This window comes from Sinohyriopsis cumingii, chromosome 1 (assembly GCF_028554795.1).
Source record: "Sinohyriopsis cumingii isolate HCF-2022 chromosome 1, ASM2855479v2, whole genome shotgun sequence".
NCBI classification, from domain to species: domain Eukaryota; kingdom Metazoa; phylum Mollusca; class Bivalvia; order Unionida; family Unionidae; genus Sinohyriopsis; species Sinohyriopsis cumingii.
The window spans coordinates 42,174,746-42,201,564 of record NC_142961.1 but is presented as its reverse complement, the minus strand read 5'-3'; positions in this window follow the sequence as shown (position 1 = coordinate 42,201,564).

The window sequence follows — 26,819 nt, the reverse complement described above, 5'->3', positions numbered from 1 at the left end:
AGCGTAGAAAATAACCCCGTATCTGTCTGTGCCGTCCTATATGTATTGTGTCGTCTTTACGATAAATACCTGTAAATACACGTGCCGTGCCGTCCTTACAGTGAATACTGTAAATGTATTGTGCCGTCCTCGTCCATAGTGAATCTAAGGAATTAAGTTAATTAAGATTTATGTGCTGTGCTGTCCTTAATTAAGGTTTACTGTATCCTTGTGGACTCGCTAAGATGCGATGGCACCCTAGGAGTTCACATGGATTATTGTGCCGTCCTCCCTTAGAATTATGTTAATTAAGATTTATGTGTTGTGCTGTCCTTACTTAAGGTTTACTGTATCCTTGTAAACTCGCTAAGATGCTGTGGCACCCTAGGAATTTACATATGTAAATTGTGTAAATACTATGTGTTGTGCCGTCCTTGGGAAACACGCCCTCCTGAGTCGACTTGACTGTTGTTTGTCAGGTTAGAGGCTCACATACGGGGTTATGTAGTCCTCATGTGTTCTGACGTCCTCGAAAACACGCCATCTGAGTCTGCTAGGCTGTTATTTGACAGGTTAGAGGCTCACATAGGGTGTTGTGTTTCGTATGCCTCTGAGCCTGGTAGGATGTCATTTAGGCACCCTAGAGGCTCAGATGGGGTTGTGTTGTCCTTAGTGCACACTCCTCTGGACTTGCTAGGATGTTATATGACACCCTATGTGTTCATATAGGAGTGTACATATTTTTCTTTTATATATATATATATATATATATATATATATATATATATATATATATATATATATATATATATATATAAAGAATTATGAAAATATCAATGATGTTATTTCTGCTATTAAAAAATTAGAGCGAGACGGCATAAATACATCTCATGAACTAAATGCTGAAAAATTTTTATCTGATTTTGAGGCACTGCAGGAAAAAAGAAAAGGAAGGATATACTTTACCATCTGAATACCGATTCGCAAAGAAGATTCAGACAGCAATGTGTCAATCGCTAGCTACAATAAAAGAAAGTAATTTAAAGGAATTTCTCTATCTCTCTCTCTCTCTCTCTCTCTCTCTCTCTCTCTCTCTCGCAATCGAAATAATTAGGTCAGAATTATCTCGTGAATATGAAGCAAAGAAGACAATTAATAATCGTGTGAGGCAACTAAGAAAGATTATTTCAAGTAATGAAAATGAAAGTTAGACTCCTTGATAAAATGAAAGTGAAAGTAGTATGTCAGTCCACCTCGTTGATACAAAGACAAGGATGGAGAATTATTTTGTTTGGTGCTGTTACTGACCAATTTTCAGTAAAAAAAAAATCAGTCTGTTTGACTACCTTGTTACCTATCAGAATTACAAAATCGGTCTGAAAATGAATCTAAGTGACAGTTGCAGAAAGTCCTCGTCAGTGACATTTTTGTTCCATTGATAATCTTAGATTTTTACGACTGGAAATCATTAAGACATAAATTCAGATTTAGCGTTTCCCAACGAAGGTCAATCAAGTTCACGGATTGGTCAGTTAGTCTGAAATTTATTCCTGACAACAGTGGATTATGACATCGCAAATAGACGGGATTGACTGGTTCTTGCACAATAAGAAATCCAGGTGGGACTTGTGGTTTAAAAGTATATAAGATGTATCCTTGCTGTGCTTGTGTGGATATTTCGGTGTTTATCTGATAGCTTTCCTCAACTGCATCACAGACGAGGTTGACCGCGATCACTTAGGATATATTTACGATTTCCGGAGATACATGGCGGCCGGTTCTCTCTGGCTCATTGTCGTGTCGGAGAATAGTTGCCTGCGGTAGTATTTTTCTCCATGCAGCAAGTATTTCAGGAAAGAACTCATCAATGATATCACTGAGTGATTTTCTGAACTCAGCTACGTTATACCCGGGAAATTTAAAATTTGGTAGATCCGCCTCTGTTATCGAGTATGCATCTAAAAATTGTTGTTTAGAACGATTTTTATCGTTGTCAGTATGATCAATTATTGCCTGAATTATTCGCTGTTCAAGGTATTCCATGTGGGATGCAAGACGGTTTAATATTTCAATTTGTTTAATGATTTCGCTGCGTGAACCTGTTATATTAAAAATATGCCTCTGAAAATTCTGCTATAGTTTTTCCCGATGTGTTTTATGTTCTCGATTAATGCTTCTAAAGTATGCAACACCGTGACCTAGTTCAATAGTCACAGTTTTAGTTCCTCCTCTAGGGGTTCGTTCATTAAAATGCCGCGACATAAGGTCCTTATTATTGAAGTAAAAACTACTATGCGACGTTGAATTTTTTATTCTAAATAAAACATCTTCATATAAGGGGGGAAATTCATGATACGATCTTTCATCCGTGGTATAATCAGACTTTTTTGGTTCTGGTATCTGTGGAGGTATTGGTAGTGCAACTTCAAGCCAACCTAACACTGTTCTGATCGATGAAGAATATATATCAACTTCAAGCCAACCTAACACTGTTCTGATCGATGAAGAATATATATCAACGGCGTAGTCGGTAGAGCTTATCTCGATCGCAGATGATAGTGTTGGTTCATGAACTGTTATTTTTATCTTGGATTCCACCCCGGTGATATTTTTTATTCTGCGTGCAAATTTATATGGATCTGTTCGATTTGAAAACTTCCGGTTGGTATTCCAACGACGGTCCAATCGGGGGTTCCATCTGGTTATTTTGGCCAACTGTGATATACTCGCAACTGTGCAAGAGTGATCTTGCTTACCGGAATTGCAGTTGGAAAATTAATTCAGGGGTTGTTGAGCTTGTCGAAATCATGGTTGTTCTTACCGGCCTGTGTTTGCGGCTATCTGTTGAAGTAGTTCGGTCATTATTCTTTTCATTTTCTTTCAAATGGTGGTTTTCTACGTCGATTACTTCATTGTATATCTTCACCATGTTGGTAAATTCGAAATCTGATACTGTTGTGTCGTCGAGGCTGGATTATACCAGCGACGATAATTTAGAATATGCTACTTCGGTTCCTCTATTTAACACAACAGACACAACCCCGGAAAACTTATCAGTTGAATGCCGCCAGGGATATGTAGTGTATGTATTAAATTTTTAAGCACTGAACACAGACAGCCTGTACACACCAGTAACTGATGCAGTGTGTTTGATAGTATTATTTTGCTGCCACCATGTTGCGAACCAGAATGACACAGTATGCACTACGTTGGTTATCTGTTTGTGAGGAGTTTTAATCAGACTAATTTTGTTAATGATATCAGGAATTCCACTTACGATGTCTTCGAGTGTTTTCTTAATTGTATCAATGTTCATCTTGATATTAGAGAGTTTCCTGTCAGTGGTGGGCGGAGTACCAAAGAAATTATCTGCGATTTCATCAATTTTTCTAAAATTTCTACGAAGATTCGTGGAGATACTCACATGAACGTTACACTCGGCTCGCAACGTGGCTAATTTATTATCTACGGTGTTGTAGCTGACTTCACCATATTTTTTGTTTCCGCGTCTTCGTCGGATGTTGGGTCTCCAAGCGTTACTATTTTATTTCCGCTCATGCTGAGTTCACCTGTCATTGTGTCACCAGTATTCTTTAAACGATTAGCGATTTCATTTCTGATGGTTGTAAACAATATACTTGAGTCTCTGATTCTACCCCCGTCAGTAAACACAGGGATGTTTTCCGTGACCGCACCGAGTACTCGTCGAACTATATCATTCCATTTGATGTTGCTGGTTTTTAGCCTGCCATATCGGTCCTGAAAAACAACAACCTCATCTCGGTCAACTCCAGTCAGGTTCATGAGATCATTAAGATCGTCTTTGGTCACGTGTTTTGATAAATCTATGTCAGATATTTTTCTACTCTCACCGCGGGATCTTCCGTAAATATCAACCATTATTCATTTCTTCTTTTTTTTCAAATCGTGGATTTCCATCGTTGACTAGTATAATTGTGCACAGCTTTGTGAGTTGGTAATGACGATTTTGATATAGACTCGAGCGCAGCAATCGCTTCCCGGCCGCATATTGGCGGAATGGTTAATTTTTGTGTTGCGTACCAAACTGGCATCCCTGACTGTTTGACATACTTGATAAATTTCTGCGATGGAGCTAACCCGTACGAGTCAAAATAAACAATCCTACGAGGGTCAATCGCGTATGACACCCAGTGAGTTCCAGGTCCATTGCTGTTATCGAGATTAATAATACCTGTTTCAGTGTAGTTTGGTTGCTGTGGTAATTGATCTCGGATAAAAAGCCTCTGAAGTTTTTTATTTTGAGTTGTTTAGCCGCATCGATTAAATCAAAATATGAGACTGGTGTAAAACCCCATTGTGAGTTGAACGTAGATTAGTTCCCGGAAGTCTCAGACCTTTTCCTAGATAAGTTCCCGGAAGTCTCAGACCTTTTCATAGATAAGTTCCCGGAAGTCTCAGGCCGCTCCCCTTTTTTAATCCCTTTTCCCATTACTTTTTCTGCTACCTTGCTACCAAGATATCCAACACCACCTAACGCGGCTGCTTTTGTAATAGTTGGGGCAGTTGCAGATAACAACGCTAGTATTGCTGCGAGAAATGGAAATATTCCTCCCGTTTTAACTGCGTCGTTGATAGCAAAGCAGAAAGTTTAAATCGTATTCCAGTCTTGGATTGTTTAGCGTCATTGAGATGTTTAAATTGACGCGCCGTCAATGACAGTTTATTTTCACCGCCTGTGATTTGATTGTGCTTTAGCGTTATTGTTGTCCCACATTTTTTTCCTGATGCGGATTGTAATTTCTTGATCTGACCAGGAGTCAGACTGACACTGGCATGATTATATGACATTTTTATAAAATACTCGTGTTTCTAAAAGATTAAAGATTTTCCACTGGTGCATTAAAGACTCTCATTTGACTACTTCCACCCTCAAGAAACATTGCTTTATCACTAAGTATAACCGCCATTGCTCTGTAATTAACACCGCCTGTTTTTATTCTGGCGTCGAAGTGCATATCAATGACAGACTGTTTGGATAAATCGAGATGCTCCAGTGAAAAGTAATAAATTGGATACAGAGTTCTAAAATCATGCTGTGAGATCTGTAATCCAGTATCTACGTTTTCATCACGTCCCATAAACATCATTAACCGATGGTATGCACGTGCTACACGATTGTGTTCAAAATTCAGTTTTATGCTTACTGTTGGTTCTTGTTGTCCGTTTATCTGCAAAGAAACATCAGTAACACCAAGTCGGTCAAATATCACATGGGAATGTTCTTGTGATTTTAATCGCGCAGTCTCTTGAAAAGCAACGAATACATGTCGTGGTGCAGAAACATTTTTCTGTGATGCTATATGAGTAGTGTAGTGGGACACCCTAGGGACAAGGGGACTTTAATGTTAAAAAAGGTATATCCACTCTGGGGACAATGGGAATTTAGCATGGGAAATTTTAACATGAATGGGAATTTAACATGGTACTGTCTAGGGACAATGGGAATTGAACATGGAAGATTTACATAACACAGACAAAACACAAACACTGATACAATATAAAAATAAATTTGAGACAAGAAAGTCATGTCTTTTCAAGACCAAAGAGGGGCCCTGAAAAGGGCCTTTGGCTTCTTCTTCTTCTATTTCCTACACTTCTTCAGCCATTTCCTAACCTTTTCAACTATTCCTGTCTTCTTCTTCTTCTTTTGAGACTCTGGCATCCAGTCAGGGTGGCCCAATGCTCTGAATTGTTGTTCAATCTTGATCCAATTCTTATTTCTTTGTTGAAAGTCCAATTGCTTCTTTATATTGTCTTGTTCCTTTCTTTCTTTTGACCATTTGTCGTTAATCGTCTTCAGCTCTACCTCCATCACTTGTCTCATTATTTCTTCTCCTTTCTTCAGCCTGTCCAGACCCCTCTTCACATAAGACAACATATATTCCATAAAGCACCTGACTTGGCTCACATTGTCAAGTGCATGCTTTAAGCTTCTCACTCTGACATGGGGGGTGGGGATTAAGCAAGCCTCTCAACCTCTTTTCCTCCTCTTTTATCATCCCTTCTACCATCTCTTTGGCTGCTTTTAGACGATTAGCATAATCCAGACACTCTTATATTTTCCATTCTTTCTCTATCCTTTTTATTACATAGCTAGCATCCAATATCCAATAATATACATTTTTTCAAATTATTAAATAACATCCATCACGGCCACCATCTTCGTTTTCTTTATTCCGTAGAATGGCGCGAACGACGGACGTTTGAGTTTTTATATCGAAAGCACGGACGTGAAGGAAAACATCCCTTTTTTTCTCATATTATCTACTATCCACACAGAGGTGAGGAGACAAATAACTAACCAAAATATACTATCCACACAAGGGGAAGAAGCCAAACAATCCAATCCAAATATACTATTCACACACGCGAAGAAGCAAAATCAAATGCTAAAATCTACTATCCTCACATACGTGAAGAAACAAAACAAACTTTTACTTTACTATCCACAAATCCCATTATATACTATCCACACACGCCTAGAAGCAGACACAAACCCATCATTTACTATCCACACACGAGGAGATGCCAAATCAAACACCATAATCTACCATCCACACATGCCAGGAAGCAGAAACAAACCCACCATGTACTATCCACACACGCAGAGATGCCAAATCAAACCCCAAAATTTTACCATCCACACACGGGAGAAGCTATAAACATAACCACAATCTACTATCCACACACGAGAAGAAGCCATATCAAACCCAAAATCTACTACCCACACACTCTGAGAAGCTAAAATCATAACCATCATCTACTATCCACACACGCAGAGATGCCAAATCAAACCCAAAATCTACCATCCACACACGAAAGAAGCTAAAAACATAACCATAATCTACTATCTACACACGCAGAGATGCCAAATCAAACCCAAAATCTATATTCACACACTGGATAAAGCCAAATCAAACCCCACATTCTACCATAAACACACACACTAAGAAGCTAAAAACATAACCACAATCTACTATCACACATGCGAAGAATCTAAATCAAACCCAGATCTACTATCCACACAAGCCAAGAATCAGAAACAAACCCATCATTTACTATCCACACACAAACACGGAGATGCCAAATCAAACCCCATAATCTACTATTCACACACGGGATAAGTTAAAAACATAACCAGAATCTACTATCCACACACTGGAAAAAGCCAAATCAAACCCCACATTCTACCATACACCCACGCTGAGAAGCTAAAAACATAACCACAATCTACTATCACACACAAACGAAGAAGCCAAAATCAAACACAAACTCTACTATCCATACACATCAAGAAGCAGAAACAAACCCATCATTTACTATCCACACACACACACGGAAATGCCAAATCAAACCCCATAATCTACTATTCACACACGAGAAGGTTTAAACAACTTTACTCTCTACTATCGGCACTAACTTACTTCAGCACTTACTAAACCCAATAACCTACCATCCACACAAACGTACGTGAGCGCTTACAAACACACACACACACACACACACAATCACACTAGGAAAAGGAGTGAGTTTTTATAATCACACTACTCCACATTCAGACATCGGCAAATTGAAATTTGTCATTTTCTAGAGTTTTGGGTAGCCCTCAACTCCTGATGCACCTGGTTAATGACGGCACATTCCGCGTTAGGCAACAAAAGACACAACGTATTTTCTAGCCATTCTACCATTCTCCAGGTGCATCTGAAGTTCCATTAACTTAGTCAGTCTGCTGATCATTCTATTCATTCTTTACTGATGTCTCGTCGACAATGGGTAGCCAGACTTACTTACTTACTTAGTTGGATTAAAGTGATTTTCGCTCCAATGGAGCATGTATCACTGTTTTATGCACGCACAGCGTGCTATTTAATTACTCCTGGGGGAAGGAAGGACAGCCACATCTCCCAGGCTTTTATGTGTTCATGGAACACTTATTAATTAGGCCGTCAGATCGAGGTACTAGTTAGTTCCTAGCGATCTGGATGTATGGCCGAGGTGAGTGGGATTGGACCCAGCACGCACTCATTGCTTAGGTTGCATTGCTTTGTTGATTGAGACGAGTGGGATTGGAGCCAACGTGCACTCGTGTATATTGCTTTCGGGCGTGCACTGCAAGCATGATGTTTGATGTCCGGTCGTGGTAGAGGAGGAAGAGGCTTATGGATCGGGGGGCCTTTCATGGCACAGTTTTGGCGTTTCTAAGTTCCAGGGTATAGTTTCTAAAAAGTGTCGTCCTTCATAATTTGGAGGATAACTGTGCTGTTTTAGAGTAGGTTAAGGATAGATACCCAGGATGACAGCAATGGATTTTGATGTTGCCACCTTGTGCAGCGGGCCCTGATGGTCTTGGGTATTTGAGACCACCTTGATTGGTATTTGTTTTTAGGGTCTTAGTATTCTAATTAGTGCTGTTATCGTTGCAGCCTTGTGCTGCTGGATCTGATGGTCTTTGGGGTTTAGACCACCTTATACGTGTAATTTGGGGTTATACTTCCTTATGCGGATTGTTTATTAATTTGCAGCTTTGTGCTGTGGAATCTGATAGTCTTTGGAGTTTAGACCACCTTATATATTGATAATTTGGGGTCGTTTTGTTCCTAATCTGTTTTAGTGTGGACGATCCTGATGGTCTGAGTTTAAGACCACCTTATACGATCTGATTTTGGGTCCTGTCGGTAATTCTAGGTATTTGTTGATGGCTGTCGCCTGGGTTTGAGTGAGTGTGTTTGTAGAGGTGTGTGTTAATTTTCATGCCTGATGTTGTTTAATAGACAAGGAGACGGTTAAAGAGTAAGGCAGGAATGAAGTATAGATAAAAATATTTTTATTTTATTTTGTTTTTTAATTATATAATTTAAAAAAAAATTTAGTTTACATTTTTATTTTTAGTTTTACGTCTCGAATTCCTTATTTATTGTGATTCCTTATCTTACTGGTTTGGAGTGAATACTTGTTTTATAGTTATTTGTATGTTATTATGAAGTCCTGCTTTAATTAATTCCTATTTTCCTACTTTAAGTTTGTGTGATCTTAATTGGTTTTTATTATTCGGGCTATGGACGGCTGTGTCAGTCTGTGAACCCACGAGACCTAGCCGGCCGTCATAATTACCAAACAGTGATTTTGTAACATTTTGGACTGGTCTTGATTTATTTTTTATTTTTTAATTAGATTAGATTCATCCTTAACTGTTTTTTATTATTCGGGCTATGAACGGCTGTGTCAGTCTGTGAACCCACGAGACCTAGCCGGCCGTCATAATTACCAAACAGTGATTTTGTAATATTTTGGACTGGTCTTGATTTATTTATTTTTTTTAATTAGATTAGATTCATCCTTAATTGGTTTTTATTATTCGGGCTATGAACGGCTGTGTCAGTCTGTGAACCCACGAGACCTAGCCGGCCGTCATAATTCCCAAACAGTGATTTTTGTAATATTTTGGGCTGGTTTTGATTTACTTTTTTAATTTTTTTTAATTAGATTAGATTCGTGTGTAAAACTTATGATGTTTTCGAATGTTAAATTAATCTTGGGGTTTGTGTTCATCAAGAATTCTGGGTATGTGACTGGGGATCGAATATTACGTTGTTTAATTTTAAACTTAGTCCTTTCTTTTTCAAGTGTGTGGCAGTTGTTAAATGTATGGGTTAGGGTTATGTGGTAGTGGTCCTATGTACTGTCCGAAGCTGTTAGGCAGCTTGGTTTTGCCTGTGAGTATTCTATTTATGAATTTTTTGGTCATTGCCTTTTGTTTTGGGTGGTTTCCTATTTCTGCAGACTTCTTTAATTATGGTTTTTAGCTTCCTGCCTTGGGTGTTTGTGTTCCATAATTCCTGCCATTTATTGTCAATGTGTGTTTTAGATATGCTATAGAGTTCACATATGCTATAATCTAGGTTGATATGAGTGTTTTTTTTTTTTTAGTTTTTGTTTGGCTGTCATATCTGCCATATCGTTACCTGGTATGTTAATATGGGACGGTGTCCACATAAATTCTACTTGTAAGTTATTATTGTTTAGTTTTTTTAACAACAAATTGGTTTGCCTAAGATAGTTTTCTCTTGATTTGGTGTTGTTATTAAGTATTGAGTTTATGACGCTTAGCGAGTCATTTATTATTACCGCTTGGGGTATTTTGTTCTCCTCGATCCATTTGAGTACTTCAGGTATGGCCCAGAATTCAGCTGTGTATATGGAGCAGAGTTTAGGTAGTCTTCGTCCTACTTTAATGTAAGTTCGGGAATTACGTAAGCTGCTGCTGTTCTGGGTGGTTCTGTTATTTTGGATCCATCAGTGTAAATCTTAATGTAGTTGCAATATTTTGAGTTGATCTCTTCTGTACAGATTGCTTTTAGTTTGAGTTCGTTTTTATTGCCACATTTCGTAATGAGGGTGTTAACTGAAGCGTTGGTATTTATCCATGGTTCTTTGTCATAGTGATTTGTAAGTTCTGCTAGAAGGTTGTCTATAGGAAGTTGTTCAACTAATTGATGGACTAATTTCCCTGCTGGTATGTTTTGTGTTAATTTAGTTATAAAAGGTATGTTGCATTTATTTATAGCTAGCCGGGTGGGGTGTGCGTCGTGATGTGTTATCTGAGGGTGAGTTCTTGTCTTCTAAGGTGGAGCGGCATTTCTCCAGTTAAGATTTGAAGCTCCACTAGTGATGTGGATGGTAGTGCTTTAGTACAAATAATTAGGGCCTTTCTTTATATACTGTCTAGTTTCTTGAGGTTATTTTGGGGTGCCGAGTTGTAAATTTGGCATCCATAATCTAGTTTAGATCTAATTAATGATTTATATAATGCTAGTAAGGTTTCTTGATTGGATCCCCAGGTGGTTCTTTTAAGGTTTGTAAGGAGGTTAAGGTCTTTATTGCACCTTTTGACTAGTTTGTTTTTGTGGTGTCCCCAGTTTAGGTTAGAGTCATAGTACATTCCTAAAAGTCGTGCTACCTTTACGAATTTAATTTCTTGATTTTGGATGGTAAGTTTTGGAAACTGATTTTGTGATTTACGTTTAGCGGTGAACAGTACGGCTATGGTTTTTTTTCATGGGATAATTTGAACCCCCATTTATCAGCCCGTTTCCCTATTTTGTTTAAACTTGTTTGAATATCGCTGATTACTTTGTGGTTGGAGGGGTTTCCTGCTCTCCATAGTCCACTGTCATCAGCAAATTGTGAGAGTTCAATTAGTTTTGATGTTAAGTTGGTGTCCAAGTCATTAATCATGATGTTGAAAAGGGTTGGGCTGAGTACGCTCCCTTGTGGTGTACCGTTTTCAAGTGTGTGTGGTTCAGAGTAGGTGTCGCCGACTCTGGTGGTTAATTTACGGTCGGCGAGGAAGTTTTCAATGAAGTTAAACATTCGACCTGTGATGGCGTAGTGGTTGAGTTTGGCTAATAAGCCTTTTGTCCATACAAGGTCGAATGCCTTTTCGAGGTCAATAAATACTGCAATTGAATTCCTATCAGCTTTGCGCTTGGAGTTGAACGCTAATTTGATTGCGGTTTCCAATCGTATTAGTCGATCCGTGGTGGATCTTTTGTTTCTAAATCCGCATTGATTATCGGAGATTAAATTATTGCTCTCTAGGTGGTGTTTGAGTCGGTTGGTGACTATGGTTTCCATGATTTTACAAATGTTGTTTGTTAGGGAGATGGGTCTGTAAGAGCTAATATCGTTAGGTTCTTTTCCTTGCTTGGGTATTGGAATTACTATTGCGTGCTTCCATTTATCTGGTAGTTTGCCTGAGGTCCATATTTGATTTAGTAGTTTAATAATTGTTTGTTTAATGTTATTTGGGATATTTTTGTATATTGTGTATCCCATTTGATCTTCCCCAGGGCTAGTTTCGTTTTTGGTTTTCAATGCTAGGTCCCATTCATAAGTTGTAATATCTTTATTTAGGTTAGAGACTTTGAGACCGAGGTCAGACTGACGAGTGCTTCTTATAAATACTTGAAGCACGGACGTGAAGGAAAACATCGCCTAAGACCCAAATCTTACATTACCTATATTATTACCAAAAAACGCCCGGACCTAAAAGAAACACTAACTCACTTTTTTCTACTAATAATTACTTATTCAACATTTTTTGACTAGCATAGGAAACGAAGGACTTAGAGTCACACTTTCTAACCAAGATAAAGATATCATGTGCTTATAGATGCACTTCTATTTTTTCAAACTGACTAACATAGCATATTCAATGAAATGATTATTTCTTTTCGAGAGTATGGAGTAGCCCTGAAAAGGGCTGGTTTTGTGTGTGAACGAAGTGATGGCAATCTTTTAGGGTCTACGATTGTGGCCTCGTCTGGTGACAGACTTTCTCACTGGATAAGGTCTACTTCTTCGGAAAGAGAAGGAAAACTCTTTGGTGTCGACACGGCAGTCGACAAAACCTCTTTTAGGTTTATGTTGCTGCTGCTGTTGCTGCTGCTCTCTTTGTTCTCTCTGCTGTTTCTGAAGTCTGCCCTTCTCCGTCCATTCTTCTTTTTCCCTGTTAATTTCCTCTCTGAAGAGCTCTACTATCAGGTCTTCATTGACTTGTAACATACTGACATTCACTGTCTCTTCAGGCTTCGGTATCAGGCTTTGCCTGATACGATGCAAATTGACGTAGGCTTCGTTCAGCATAGATACTTTTGAGCACATCTTCGTAGGAGGATGTGTCAACAATGGATGGTCAGACTTACTTACTTACTTTATTGAATTATAGTGATGTGCGTTCTTATGAACATGTATCACTGTTTAGGTCACATAATGTGATTTTTAATTACTCCTGGGGGAAGGAATGGTGCCACATCCCCCAGGCTTTATTGTACTCAGGGAGTACCTTTAAATTATAGCCGTTAGGTTGTAGGACTATTTAGTCCTTAATAACCTAAGTGTAAGGCTTTTTTACATGAGTGGGAATTGAAACACGCACTCATGTTAGTTCAGTTGGATTGAAATGCCCCAGGTGTCAACCCAAGCAGCATGTGACGTCCGCTACGATTGGTCGCAGCGATGACGTCACATTAGGACACCTGGACTTGTGGCAGGTGGAAATCGTTCCACATTCTGGCACGTGTACGATGTCCGAGTGTGGAAAAGGAGGAAAAGGTGCTCGGCAAGCCAACCACGGAGGTCGAGTACTCCCCGAAACGCCAGCCCGTACTTATTTCAAATTAAGTCCAGTTATACTAGTGGACATAAAATATACCAATAATGTGTTATCCAGCTATGCAATTAGTTCAAATCTTTCAAGTCTTATAATTTTCCTAATTCCTAGTGATCTGTCTAATACTAGTACTTAGTGTACAGAATTTCTCCCTATTAGCCCTACCTAGCTATATGTCTAAGCGACATTTAAAAGTTGAGTCACTGTTAGGTCGTGAGTTTGAGTTTTTTTGCGGTGTGCCAATGGATCGAATTAGTGTGAATAAAGTTTTGTCGTGGAGGGATACCAAGCCAAAATGGTTCCCTATAAATAAGAGGCAATTTTGACGAGCCCTTAGAAGAGCTATTTGTGCTCAGGAGGTTTCTTGAAAGTGTGTCGACTGGATTCCTGTTCGCATACTTTCTCGGCCGTCCGGGTTTCCTTTTGTTGCCGGAGGGGTGTGTGCCTATAGCCCATGAAATTGTGCCAGGAATTCTGCTGCGTCCATGAGAGTCGACACCGGGTATTGTGTGTAGGCAGTGTTGAAGCTACGGTGAAGTACATCCCTGGCATGATACCATTGCAGTGGCCAGGGTTTTCTGGTTTTTAGTGACCTCCACGCTACACAACTGACGGCCTGTATAAACTCGTTTGCTAGAGCTGGATCCGCAGCAGCGTCGTACAGTATGAGGGCAAGAATTCTCATTATATCAGGGTCGCTGTCTTCCTCGACTTGGGATGCTTGACTCTTTTTTTGCCGCTTTTTCCCGTCTTTGTTGTTCATCATGAATCTTTTGTGCTTCTGTTATGCTAGCTGATTGTACTCGAGCCGTATTCAGGAATTCTTGTACATTGCTGGTTGCTGTGTCCTGCTGAGTTTGAGTTGTTGTAGTTGGAGTAGATGTTACTAATTTCTTCTTCCTGTTCTTAGGTGGACTGGCTACAACGCTTGCAAATGTTGGTTGTTGTTGTGGTGGTGTGGTATCCAGATCGAAATCTGGTTCCACTGGGGCAGTCGAAATCTGGAGTCTGGCCCTCGTTGTTATTGTTGATTGCAATTCCCTAGCTGTTTTTATAGGTTGCGCTTCATTTAGAACAACTGGCTCTGTCGGCTGCCTTTGTTGGCTGATTTCTTGGTTCGTAGTAGATGTCCAGGGCAGCTGTGGTTGCTTTCTTTGCTCCCTTTGTTGCCCCGATTTTAAATCTCTCCGTCTCTTGGGCCTGTTATTTCTTTCTTCTAGTTGTTTTCCCAAATTAAGATCAAAGTCGTTCTTGTGGCTTGTGCTCGTATGCTCTACCCTGATGCTATCTGGAGGCCGAGGCCATACAGTGCATTTAAGGCTTGAGTAGGGATTAAATCCGTCCCTAGCTCCATTTATTCTATGACCTGCATCTTCTCTGTTCGCTGCGGACTCCTGGTCAGACTGTTGTTGTTGTTTGCTAGAATTTTTGTGGTGTGCGTCCAACTAGGGGCATTTACCACTGGTTAATGCCACCACAGGTGGCTTTTTGATTACTCCTGGGGGGAGGAAAGGCGCCGCTTCCCCCAGGCTTTAATGTATTCAGGGAACACTTATTAATTGGGCCGTCAGATCGAGGCATCATTTGTGCCTGTCGGTCTGAGTGTAGGGCCTGAATTGAGTGGGATTGGACCCAGCACACACTCGGTTTCCTGGTCAGACTGGAGACTGCCGGCTTTTATGGTAAAAGCGCGGACGCGAAGGAAAACATCCCTACACGGTTTCGAGTCGGATCGCTCAAATAGTGTGATGTGAGGAATAGAGAGAAGTCAAAGAGCATGGTTCTTGATACACATGGCAAGACAAGAGTTTATATACTTTTTCATGACGTGTTTATTGATGTTTCAAAAATAAACACGAATGACAAAAATACATCAAAGCCAATTAGTTATGTACAACGATAAAATGCACATGAAAACAATCAAAGTGAAATAGAAAAAAGTTTCTGTACAACATGTGCTTTGTCACTAAGATATCCTAGGGACAAGGCGTAATGTTCTGACAGGTTCTACATGGGGAAATTTCACACAAGTGTCCTCCCGAACTGGTCTTTCAGGAATGTCCATGACAGTCCTCTGAACTTCTTTTGTGCTTCTCTGAAAGAATTCATCTTATTTGCTTGGTTTTGGAACTCACAATGCTCTATCGATCTTGAACGTTGTCCTTTTTTATCTGCTGACCAATATCGACGTGGCCGTACGGCAAATTGAAGTGGTTGGGAAGTCGCACTCGCTTCTGGTACACGATTTGATAGACATTTTACGAGGGTCGACTGACGATTTGGTGAGTGGGTAAACGTACATTCTTGTTCGGTTGGTGAGTGGCCACTTTAAAGTTTCCATCCTCTTTCAATACCCCTAAGTCGACCACTCGACTGGTACGATAATTGAGAGCCAGTCCATTCACTTTACACTCGGTGTAAACTTCTCCTTGTTTGTCCCGGTATTCGTAGCGGTAATTTTTAGGACCGCCACTAGCGAAACGTAGAATCTTGTCGTCTGGGTGTTCCACTGTCCAGGCTCCTAAACGATCTCCTTCGACGTCAGGGTGAGGTTGACCCGGGCGATCGATGTAGATGCAACTGTCTGTGTCAAAGTACAGGACACGATCCCCTAACAGTTCTAAAGCTTCGTATAATTTTAAGTGAGCATGGGCTGTCAAATAAGCCGCAATGATGACATTTCCACATTCGTCGGCTTGTACAATGTCCAGATCTTCTTCGTAATTGACTAAGATCAAATCCTCTCGAACGACGTCCACGTGTTTCATGAATTTGGTTTTGTCGTGAATCATCTGGAAGTAGTGGGAAGGTTCTGTCAAATATTCCGTCTTGGGTAAACACGGACGTTGTGCCATTTTGCCCCACAAGCGATTTAACATCACTTTGGCAAACGATCGCCTGCCTTCGTTTTTCTCGATGTGGTCCAAAGTGATGCCTTCTTGTTCCCGGTATTTCTCTTTGAATGTCTTTTGGTCTTCAGGAGTGTGACACCAGGACGGATAGCCACTGGCTTCTTGTTTCAGTTTCAAAAAGGCATCCACGTAGCCCGCGAAAATGCCTTTCTGAGTGGGGTCACCCTTGTGGCATTTCTGTGTCTTGGGAACGTTGTAAATTTCGTACACGTCTAACAGTTGTTATCCCAAGTCCAGAGCTTTAAACAATTCAACGCTGACCCACGTTCCCGTCAAGGCGCGTTCTTCCTGGGTGTGTTGATAAGGCTGGTCTTGGTTGCACGTATCGGCACAAGTACGGCACAATGGAAACATCAGTTTGCCTTGGCAATGGTGAGGTAACACGGGATGGTACAAGTCCGTGGGAGGCAAAACTTTGCACTTGATCAAGCCTTCGTATTGTCGAATGTTGTTCAGATCGATGTGTTCCGTCATCAATTGCGGGTGCCCTGAAGGTAAGTGCCAATATTTGCACACGAACACACGTCCAAGTATCTGATTTCTTCTCCTTTCTCTTCGTCTCTGACAAGTGGTCTGGTACAAGTCTTCCATGGTTCGTTGTAAAAACTGATTTTTGTGCCACGTTCAGGATAGCAGACGGGACATCCGTGAAATAAGCAACCGTTAAACTCGTACACGATCTGGGGTTTTCTAAGTCCCAACCATCCACCGAATAAGTTCCGATGGTCTTTTCGCCCCCTCCGTTGAGGGCATGCTGAATCCATTTGTCTTCCTTGTCGCACAAGTAATGTAACCAGCATAGGGCTTTGACAGATTATTAACGTTTGATAAAGTTGGTCGTTTGAGCACTGATGACAGCCAGGGTGTTTTCAGGCATGAATCGTTGTCGGTACACTAAGGAACACGCTTTGGCAATGGTGCAGGCTTCTTTCAAAGAATAGACCCATCCGTGTTCCATGAACAGTTCTCGAAATTTTCTACAGCAACGTCGTAAAATGTCCACGTCGGAACGACAATACTTTAACATTTCTTCGGTGATGTGAAACTGGTCATTAGATTGTTGTGCCTGGTGTATCTTGTCCGTGATTTTGGAAGATGTCAATTCTGCGGGACTGCTAAACTCGATCCAAACGGGATTTCAAGCTGTCGTGATATATGGAAAGTCTCAAGCGATTGTCTTCTTTGGATTGACATTGTCGTTTCAGTGTGGTTAACAAAGAATCCCACACCTCGGTGATGAACCCTTCTGCTATCTCCAATGGTACGTCGGACTTGAAATCTTAAACTTCACCCTGTACGTGTAAGCTGTGGTTCTAAATTTTCTAGAGGAGCGCTTTTCCGTCCGTGATAGTACTTTTCAGGGTTCACTGCTGAACTTTGGCTAGGTGCAGACTCTCTGGGCCTGGATTCTGGTTCACTCATGTCATCTTCAAAATCACTGGCATGAATGTGCGCCAAAACTTCAGTTATTGTACGAGGCGACATATCACGTTTCTGCCTCTTACTTTCTTCTCCTTTCTTCACAAATGAATGTGATCGTTTCATTTTGACTGCAAAAAGTCAAATGACCACATGTTAAACACCATGGGTCACTTTATACCCATGACAGACCAGCGTATATAAAGGGTATGTGTCTTACCCTTCCACTATTCATTTCACTCTCAAACCGAGCAGAATAGACCTGGTATAAAACGTAAGTGTCTCTTAGGTATAGAATAAGAACCTACACTCATGCACTCATCCATTCACACATACCATAGGGGTAAAAAGGGTTTCTGAGTTTTAATTGATGTTGGCAATTGAATTACTATCTCTTTTCGAAAGAAATTGGTGGCCCTGAAAAGGGCCTTTGGGTCTTTGTTGGTTTAAATCAACTTTACCTGTCTTAAGCCTTTGCCACAGCCAAGGCCTACTTCTGGCTTGCGTCCTGTCGGTGATGTTTGAGTAGAAATCACTAAGGGTGTTGGTGTTGGTGGGACTTGGTGTTACTGATGTTTCTTTGCGGATAAACGGACAACAAGAACCAACAGTAAGCATAAAACTGAATTTTGAACACAATTGTGTAGCGCGTGCATACCATTGGTTAATGATGTTTATGGGACGTGATCAAAACGTAGATACTGGATTACAGATCTCACAGCATGATTTTAGAACTCTGTATCGGTGTTAATTACAGAGCAATCGCGGTTATACTTAGTGACAAAGCAATGTTACTTGAAGGTGGAAGTAGTCAAATGAAAGTCGTTAATGCACCAGTGGAAAATATTTAATCTTTTAGAAACACGAGTATTTTATAAAAATGTCATATCATCATACTAGTGTCAGTCTGACTCCTGGTTAGATCAAGAAATTACAATCCGCATCAGCATAGAAATGTGGGACAACAATAACGCTAAAGCACAATCAAATCACAGGCGGTGAAAATAAACTGTCATTGACGGCGCGCCAATTTAAACATCTCAATGACGCTAAACAATCCAAGACTGGAATACGATTTAAACTTTCTGCTTTGCTATCAACGACGCAGTTAAAACGGTAGGAATATTTCCATTTCTCGCAGCAATACTAGCGTTGTTATCTGCTGCTGCCCCAGCTATTGCAAAAGCAGCCGCGTTAGGTGGTGTTGGATATCTTGGTAGCAAGGTAGCAGAAAAAGTAATGGGGAAAGGGATTACAAAAAAGGGGAGCGGTCTAAGACTTCCGGGAACTTATCTAGGAAAAGGTCTGATACTGCAGTACTTGGTAATTTCACTGGCTGTGATTTTCGTCGTATTAATCGTGCTAGTCTTTCTTTGATTGCCGAGAATAAAACAATAATGCGGTATAAAATTTTGCAGGGTTGCTTTGTTCTTTATCCATCAAATCTTTGAGTTTCCTTATCCCATGAAGCTTACAAATGTACTTTCTTCCCTGTGTCAGGGCTGACAGTGGGCCTGATTTCCATCATTGTAGCTTAGGATGTAAGGTTGTACTATTATCCCATAGGCTAGTTACGGCCATGGAACAATTTCTTGCTTGCGAGTCACTCACATACTGTAATCTATTTGATGCATTTTTATGTTTTTGTTGTTTCCTTTAACCAATTAAGGGTTCCGAAAACACAAATTTTGAAGTTCAAAAATGTCCAAAAGTTGCTCTCTCTCTCTCTCTCTCTCTCACACACACACACACACACACACACACACACACACACACACACACACACACACACACACGCAGTTGTTCACATTGTGCATGTACATGTGAAAATAGGGTTTTCGAGAAAAGAAATAAATGTCAAAAATCGACTGGTATAATATAATTGACATTAAAATACGGCCTTTAAAACATTTTTAAAAAAAACAAACAAACAATGATAAACATTGTATGGGCCATGAATGGAATATCAACCCATGCCAGCTGACACTGCGTCTTCCTATGGGGGAAAATCACGCTTACGAGAAAAAATATATCATTGTCATTAGTCTGGCATATTATTTATGGTCACCAGTCGGGCATATTATGTAAGTAGTATATGGGGATACCCTACTTACAATGGATATCCCAGTCAAAAAAGTCGTGGGAACGTTTGCGGACAAGGTTTTACGGACCCCCTGGGAACGTTTACGGTCAATGTGAATTGAACATGGGGAATCTTATGACTATATACGGACAAGGGAAAGTGGGATTGTTGTATAGGGTGAATAGGAATGGAACATGTGAGGCGACGTCACGGTACTGGAGAGTGGTAAAAATGTTGCAAGGGGCTGACTTCAAACGGATCAAACAAGCGGGGGAAAAAACCTAGAATGCTTGGAGGGGCGGGACTGGCGTGACATAGACATATATAACACATACATACATACATACATACATACATACATACATACATACATACATACTTGAACATTAAACACATATATGGTAAAGAGAATAAATATATTTTCGATGCACATGAGTGGCCCTGAAAAGGTCCTTTGGGTTTCTTCTTCCTGTTTGTCTTCTATTCTGTTCTTTTTCTCCACCAACTTCTTAATTTCTCTCCTACATTCTTTTTCTTTTTTTTTATCTTCTCCTCTTTTTCCTTCTCTTGTTTCTCCTCCTCCTATTTTTTTTCTTTCATTTTTTTCATTTGTACTTCTTTTTCAATTTTCTCATTCCAGGCTCTCGTCCTAATTCTGTCTTCTTCATCCTCCTTGTCCTCCTTTACTTTTTTCAACAGCTCTTTGTCTTTCCTTCGTCGTCTTTACACAGCTGGTCTCCATCTTAGCCATGTGGATGGTATAAACACCATTCTCCAACTTCATCATAAAATCCTCCACTATTCCCAGTCATCTATTGCCTCTTGTAATTATTTCATGACGTCAATCTGATTACTTGCATCTTAGATTATTCCGTGTAGAATGACGCGAATGTTCGTTCGTTCGTTGGATTAAGGTCGCATTCGCCCACTAGGGCATGCGCGACCGTTTAATGCCCCCACGGGAGGCTGATTAATATTTTCGAGTGGGATGGAATAGTGCCACGTACCCTAACGCTTCAATGCACACACCGTATGCTGATTGGGTTGTCCGTTTTCGAGGCATTATTTTGTCTCACGGGACGTGTGGTGAGTGGGCATTGGCCCACACGCACTCACTTGTGTACAAGATGTCCGGAGGAGACAGGGAATGTCGGACTGAGTAGGAGGAAGGTGCCTTACATCCGGGATCGTTTCCCCCCCCCCCTCAACTTTTCCGAAAGGTAAATGGTGTGTCGTCTTGCCGTAATTATAATTTGGAAAACATTGTTTGTGCTGTTTGTAGTAGTAGAGGTGGCATAGTAGACCTGACTAAGATATTTTATGGGGAATTTATTTGAAAAGTTAATAGCTGGGAAACCTTGCATAGAATGTATAGTTTTACGCATTGTGCGAGGGGCCTAATGGCTGGGTTTAGCCAACTTATAAGTCTATTTTTTTTTTAAAATATCCTAATTGACTAATATTACTTGCCACTTTGTGCGGCGGGGCCTGAAGGATTTGGATTTTTAGCCACCTTATAGAGCTAATTTGGGGCCTAACACTATACTCAATGATTTAGTTAGTCCAATCGTTGCCGCATTGTGCAGCTGGTCCTGATGGCTGGGATTTAACCCACCTTGTAATAACTAACTTTTAACGGCCAGTTTTGATTGCTTATATTTTAATGATTCACCATGTCCTTAGATGAAGAAGAAAGAATGAAGAAAGTGTTAGTAGTTGTGTCTTGGAGAAATTGGGATAGTTTGGCTGCCGACCACTTTTGTGTTCCTGCAGTTGTATTGCATTGCTTAGCGAGTCATACTTCCAATGCCGCCTGCAAGTAATGTAGTAGGTGATAGGTGCAGGTGTAGCATCGACCCGTGCACAGGCTGGTACCACCCCTTCTCGGGTGATCCGTATTCCACCTCCGCACACACTTCCCCACCCAGGCAAGGATTCAAAGAGGCGTCTAGTGAATTTGTAGCCGTCTGTATGGAATCGACATTAGTTGCGTGGCACATTTTGGATGGCTTTTTTGTTTCAGTTATAAAGCTGTTACTGAAACGAACAAGGGAGGTGTCGTGGCTGGAAAGGGTAGATAAAAAAATTAAATGTATATGATAAATTGATGGTAATGAGACCGATAGTTGCATTGCACTGATTATTTACTTATCGTTTGTTACTGCATTGCTCATTGTGATGTCGTACTAAATTGATTACTGGGACTTTCTACTCTTGTGTATCTGCAGCCGTTTTGCATTGCTTAACGAATCACACTTCCAATGCCGCCTGCATTGTCTAAGTGGGTGATGGGTGCAGGTGTGTCATCGGCCCGCGCACTAGCTGGTACCACCCATACTTGGGTGATGAACCGTATACCACCTCCGCGCCCACCAGGTGTAAGGGGAGCCAATGTTCTTAAGATAACTGATTAGTTTTCCATTTGGTATTTTGTATATAGGGCAAATATTGAATGAGTGCCGAAGATCTTCAGTGGTGGGGCAATAGGGACAGTTTGCTCCTCCTTCTTTATTAATTTGTATATATTTCCCCATACTACATGCTAGCAGACTTTTGCCAGTTTCGATCCTATTTGTGTCTCGTTGATTGTGCTTATTGGTTGTTATTGGAGCTTCGATTTTGCGACCCAATGTATTTTGTGTCCAGTACAGCGTACGACATTTGGGACATGAGTCCACTCAGTTTGCCATTTTGATGCCATTTTTGGGATATCACGCTGTATAACTCTGGGATACTACACAAAATATGGGCATTGTCAGGGTCATTGAGTTTGGTCTTTGCAGCCAAGTCGGCTTTGTCATTGCCGAGAATTTTAATATGGGATGGCACCCCCATGAATTCCACAATTTGATCTTGTTTCATCATGTTTCTTAGGAGTCATTCTGTTTCCTTTAGGAGGTTTTCTCACCCCTTTGAATTTCCAGTTTCCAGGGGTTTTAAAACGCTAAATGGGTCGCTGATTATTAGCGTTTTATGGAGTTTTTGTTGATTTGCCAATTTTAGTGCTTCAAATAAGTCCCAACATTCTGCTGTGTATGTAGAACAATTATCCGGGAATCTGTTTCCTAATTCCTTGTCTAATTCCGGGATAGTAAGGGCTGCAGCAGTTCTGTCTGGGTCTTTTGATTTTGATCTATCTGTGTAGATTTTGACATATTCCTTTAAGGAGTTGTCAATTAATGTTAGGATTTTGGATCTTATCTCTAGCCGTTGATCTTGTTTGGATCCAAAGAATGTTGCTAGAAAGTTTATATTTGGCTTTTTGCTTGCCCATGGTGTGGGATCCGGGTGTTGAATGGGTTCTGATTTAAGGCTATCAATCTTTAGTTCTTTTATTAATGAGCATATATTTTTTTCCTGATGGTGGGAAGGGAATGAATCTCCGGCTAAATACGATATTGCATCTGCTGATGATGCCTCTTGTGGGGTGACAAGGGTCTTGTACTGAGATTCCGGCTGTGTATCTTAGGGTCAGTTCTTCTCTTCTCAATGTTAGTGAAGTTTCGCCTGTGAGTATTTGTAGTTCTTCTTTGGAAGTGTTGTTGAGGGAACCTGTACATATACGTAACGCTTTGGCTTGGATCATATCAAGCTTTTTCTAGAGGGAGGGTTTGGCTGAGGCGTAGATGTGGCATCCATAGTCCAGTTTTGACTTAATTAGGGCCCTATAAAGCGTTCCGAACATGTCTTGGTCGGGTCCCCATTTAAGTCCGTTGATGTTTTTGAGGAGAGTTAGATCACAAGTACATTTTCGCACCAGTTCAGTGATGTGGTGTTTCCATGAGAAGTGTTGATCGAAATACATACCCAAGAATTTATCTAGGTTCGCCTTGTGTGTACAGGGTGGGTGGTTCTATCTGCATCTGGTTTAGAAGAGAATAAGATTCCAATTGTTTTCCCTTTTGATAGTTTGAACCCCCATTTGTCAGCCCATTAGCCAATATTTGTTAGATTAATTTGTACATCAGAGATTAATTGTTGGCTATATGGGTTCCCTGCTTTCCATATCCCACTGTCATCGGCAAATTGCGATAAATCATTTTTTTTTAAAGATTGACAACGCGTTCTAGGTCGTTGATCTTAATATTAAATAGGGTTGGGCCTAACACGCTTCCTTTAGGGGCACCGTTGTCTAATTCGTAGTCATCTGAATATTGGTCCCCTATTCTGGTTCTAATTTGTCTTTCTTTCAAAAAGTTTTGAATCCATTTATGCATGTGTCCATTAATCACATAGTAGTTCAGCTTAGAGATAAGGCCATCGATCCAAACCAGATCAAAGGTTTTCTCAAGATCTAGACAAATTGCCATGAGATGTCGATCGTATTTTCCTTTAGCATTAAATGCTAATTTTATGCGTGACTCGAGCCTTAAAAGGTGGTCCAAGGTAGAAATTTTGTTACGGAAGCCACATTGGTTCTTTGAGATATTGTTATTACTTTCGAGGTGTTGGTTAAGCCTGTTGTTGATCATTGTCTCCATCACCTTGCATATCGTGTCTGGGAGAGAGATAGGTCTGTAAGAAGATATTTCGGTTGGGCCTTTCCCAGCCATTGGTATTGGGATAACTATAGCTTGTTTCCATTTTTGGGTATTTGTCCTGTCAGTAGTAAGTAGGGGTACCGTACGTACAATGGAAATTAGCATTACAGACCCCCCTGGGCAAATCTACGTACAATGGAAATTTAACATGGCGAAAAATCGTGGGCAAATCTACGTACAAGGGGAATTAACATGGAATAAATCGTGGGCCACTTTACGTACAAGGGGAATTTAACATGGGGAATAGAGTTTGGGCTTGTTTAGGGACAAGGGGAATTGAATATGGGATTGTTTTTTTTTTAAAAAGATTTTTTTTAAAACAGGGGTAGGCAATTGAAAAGTCATTCTCTTTTCGAGAAATATGGCTGGCCCTGAAAAGGGCCTTTGGGTTTTTCTTCTTCTTCTTCTACCTTCTTAACTTTTTCCACCATCCTCTTATTTTGTCCATCATTCCTTTCTTCTTCTTTTCTGTTTCCGGCAGCCAGTCCGGGTGACCCATGGCCCGGAACTTCTCTTGGATTTTCATCCAGTTTGCGTTTAGTTTTTCTAGTTCTTCCTTTTTTTTCTATTTTCTTCTTCTTTTCTTTCCTTTGACCACTTTTCTTTGATCTTCTTGACCTCTTCGGTCAGCATATTCCTCATTACTTCTTCCGCTTTCTTAAGTTTTTCTAACCCCCACTTCGCGAAACACCAATCTGTCCATTCTACAATGTCTTCTAGAAAGCACCTTGCACTCGTCACATGAACTATCGCTTCTTTTAACTTACCCACTTTCACATACGGTGGGTTAATTAAACCTCTGATCCTCTTCTCCTCATCCTCTATCATTTCTTTTACAATATTTACGGATAAGTGGAGGCTGGTTACTTGTCTAGAGACGAAGTCTTTTGTCACTGCATACCTCCATTCCTGTTCAACCCTTTCTGCTACACTCAATCCATCCACCATCCAATACCAACTTCCCATAAGATCGTTGTATAAAGCTGAAGCTGCTGGCATCTTCTTGTTTGCTTATTCCGTAGAATGGGCTCCAATGGCCAACACTGTTAGTTTTATACTGAAAGCGCGGACGTGATGGAAAACATCCCCTAAAAACATAAAATTGATCTTACCTAGATCATGACCAAGCAACGCGCGGACGTGAAGGAAAACATCCCCCTACTTTCTCATTTCATATAATAAAACCCAAACTATACTCTCCACATACGCTAAGAAACCCATAATCTACTATTCACACAAACATACCTGAGCTCTTACAAACACTAACACACAAACACATACCCTCACATTTTTTAAAAAGAGTCAGTGTTTATATTCACACTACTCTACCTACACACATTGGCAAATTGATGGTTATTTCTTTTCTTGAGTATTGGGTAGCCCTTAAAAGGGCTGTTTCTTTGAACTCCAGATGCACCTATCTAATGATGGCACCTTCCTGGCCTGGCGCCACACACGCATCTTCTTCCCCAGTCTCCTTTCACCTTTCTTCTGGGGAGCGCAGAGGGAGGATGATTCGCTTCAGCACCCCAATCCTCTGTCTCGGGAATATTGTACGACATCCTCTCTCCTATTTTATTTTCCTCCTCTTCCCTTTGTCTTCTCTCCTCCTCTTCCTTCTTTATTCTTTCCTCTTCTACCATAGCCTCCGCGGCCAGTTCATTTAACAGGCGCCTGACATATTCCAGATGTATCTGGAGTTCAAGAAGTTTGCTTATTCTGCTATTCATTCTTGTGTTGATCAATCAACAAGGGTAGCTAGACTGCCGAACGAGTTTCAATTTATAGTGAAAGCGCGGACGTGAAGGAAACCATCCCCCTAAAAAACATAAAATTGATCTTACCTAGATCATGACCAAAGAAACAACGCGCGGACCTAAAAGAAACACTCACTCACTTTTTATGCTACCCATCACTATTTTAAATTTTTTTTCATAAATCACTTCAATAGACTATCCACATACGCAAAGCAATCCAATCTAACCACAAATATACACCTCAAACACCAAAAAAGACATCATTTTAATCTACTATCCATACCAACGTACTTGAGCACTTACAAACACAAACACACAAACACATACCCTCACATTTTTTAAAAAAGAGTTAGTGTTTATATTCACACTACTCTACCTACACACATTGGCAAATGGATCGTTATTTCTTTTCTAGAGTATTGGGTAGCCCTGAAAAGGGCTGTTTTTTTTGTTTGCTATGGCAATCTTTTTTTAGTTTCTAAGAATGCGATGTCCTCTGAGGATAGACTTTTTGGCGATAGGTCTGCTTCTTCGGAAAGAGAAGAAGAACTCTTTGGTGTCGATACGGCAATCGACAAAGCCTCTGTCAGGTTCAGGTTGCTGCTGCTGTTGCTGTTGTTGCTGCTGTTGCTGCTGTTGTTGCTGTCTCTGAAGTCTGTACTTTTCTGTCCATTCTTCTTTCTCCCTGTTCACTTCTTCTCTGAAGAGCTCTTCTATCAGGTCTTCAGTGACTTTTAGCATTCTCACATTCTCTATTTCTTCTGGCTTCGGTATCAGACTGTGTCTGACCCTATGCAAATTCACGTAGGCTTCGTTGAGTTTAGCTAGTTTGGAGCACATCTTCGTAGGAGGATGAGTCGACAATGGATGGTTAGACTGGAAACAACCCGGTTCTTAAAGTCAAAGCGCGGA